The sequence below is a fragment of the Petromyzon marinus genome, unplaced genomic scaffold (genome assembly GCF_048934315.1).
Source record: "Petromyzon marinus isolate PM22_M1 ecotype Great Lakes invasive population unplaced genomic scaffold, UKy_Petmar_22M1.pri1.0 PM_G_Scaffold_73, whole genome shotgun sequence".
Classification (NCBI taxonomy): domain Eukaryota; kingdom Metazoa; phylum Chordata; class Hyperoartia; order Petromyzontiformes; family Petromyzontidae; genus Petromyzon; species Petromyzon marinus.
The window spans coordinates 770,001-772,500 of NW_027423028.1; positions in this window are offsets into that span (position 1 = coordinate 770,001).

Below are 2,500 nucleotides of genomic sequence, written 5' to 3' on the forward strand. Positions count from 1 at the left end.
GCTGTTGGTATACAGGGAGAAGAGCAGTGGGCAAAGGACGCAGCCCTGAGGAGTTCCCGTGCTGATGGACCTGGAGTCAGAGACTTCTGTTCCCGGCTTAACGCACTGCTTCCTGTCAGAGAGGAAGTCTGTGATCCACCTGCAGGTGGAGTAGGGCACGTTCAGCTGGAAGAGCTTGTCCTGAAGCAGGGCAGGGATGATGGTGTTGAAGGCAGAGCTGAAGTCCACAAACAGGATCCTGGCGTAGGATGCTGGGGCGTCCACATGCTGTAGGGTGAAGTGGAGGGCCATGTTAACTGCGTCGTCCACAGACCTGTTGGCTCTGTAGGCAAACTGAAGGGGGTCCAGGAGAGGGTCTGTGATGGCTTTGAGGTGTGCCAGGAGCAGGCGCTCAAAAGACTTCATTACCACAGATGTAAGGGCGACCGGTCTGTAATCATTTAGTCCTGTTGGCCTTAGCTTTTTGGGCACAGCGATGATGGTGGAGGACTTGAGACAGGCTGGTACATGGCATGTCTCCAGGGAGGTGTTAAAGATGTTGGTGAACACCGGAGACAGCTGGCCAGCGCAGTGCCTGAGGGTGGCTGGAGAGACAGAGTCCGGCCCGGCTGCTTTGCGTGGATTCTGCCTCTTGAAAAGCCCATTAACTTCTCCCTCCTGAAAGGAGAGAGTCGTTTCTGTAGTATGGGTGGGGGATGGGGCCTCTTGGGTGGGAAGGGGTGGTTCAGGACAGTCCAATTGTCTTTCAAATCTACGGTAGAACTCGTTCAGGTCGTTGGCTAGGCGGGAGTCGTTAGTGGTGTGGGGCGCTCTGGGTTTGTAGTTGGTGATGTGCCTGAGCCCTTTGGCAGACAGAAGCAGCGTCGTTAGTAGAGAACTGGTGTTTTAGTGTCTCTGAGTACAGTCGTTTAGCCTCTCTCACCGCTTTGCTAAACCTGTTCTTCGACTCCTTGAATCTGTCTCTATCCCCACTCCTAAACGCTTCCTCCTTCTCCAACCTCAACCTTTTGAGCTTTGCTGAGAACCAGGGCTTGTTGTTGTTAAAGTTCACCCTGGTACGTGTTGGGATACAGCAGTCCTCACAGAAGCTGATGTACACAGCCTCTGTGAGTTCATCCAGACTATTGGTAGCAGTCGTGAACATATCCCAGTCAGTACAGTCTAAGCACGCCCGCAAATCTTCCACAGCCTCACTGGTCCACTGTTTAGATGTCCTCACAGCAGGTTTACAGAGTTTTAGTTGCTGCCTGTATGCACGAATCAGGTGGACCAAGGGAGTTCTGTGCGAGCCGAACAGCCCCGTGACCCACAAGAGAAACATCCCCGCCAAATTCGAGCGTTTGACGGGGTCTATCCGTGAAAAAATATTCACGTTTTTGAGTGCACATGCATTTCTGCTGCAAATGCCTCTGGAAGTTTCATGCCGTTCGTATGCCAATTGTGGCAACACGAAAATGACCCGTTTTCCCATTCCGAGGGATTTCTGTGCGACCCTAACAGCCCCGTGAGCCACAAGAGACACATCCCCGCCAATTTCTAGCGTTTCACGGGGTCTATCCGTGAAAAATATAGACGTTTTTGAGTGCACATGCATTTCTGCTGCAGATGCCTCTGGAAGTTTCATGCCGTTCGTACGCAATGTGGCAACACGAAAATGACCCCTTTTCCCATTCCGAGGGATTTCTGTGCGACCCTAACTAACAGCGCCCGTGAGCCACAAGAGAGACATCCCCGCCAATTTATAGCGTTTCACGGGGTCTATCCGTGAAAAATATAGACGTTTTTGAGTGCACATGCATTCCTGCTGCAAATGCCTCTGGAAGTTTCATGCCGTTCCTATGCAATGTGGCCACACAAAAATGACCCGTTTTCCCATTCCGAGGCATTTCTGTGCGACCCTAACAGCCCCGTGAGCCACAAGAGAGACATCCCCGCCAACTTCTAGCGTTTGACGGGGTCTATGCGTGAAAAATATTAAAATTTTTGAGTGCACGTGCCTTTCTGCTGCAAATGCCTCTGGAAGTTTCATGGCGTTCCTATGCAATGTGGCAACACGAAAATGACCCCTTTTCCCATTCCGAGGGAGTTCTGTGCCACCCTAACAGCCCCGTGAGCCACAAGAGACACATCCCCGCCAATTTCTAGCGTTTCACGGGGTCTATCCGTGAAACATATAGAAGTTTTTGAGTGCACATGCATTCCTGCTGCAAATGCCTCTGGAAGTTTCATGCGGTTCGTACGCAATGTGGCAACACGAAAATGACCCGTTTTCCCATTCCCAGGGATTTCTGTGCGACCCGAACAGCCCCGTGAGCCACAAGAGACACATCCCCGCCAATTTCTAGCGTTTCACGGGGTCTATCCGTGAAAAATATCAATTTTTTTTTGACTGCACATGCATTTCTGCTGCAAATGCCTCTGGAAGTTGCATGCGGTTCGCATGCAATGTGGCGACACGAAAATGACCCGTTTTCCCATTCCGAGGGATTTCTGTGCCACC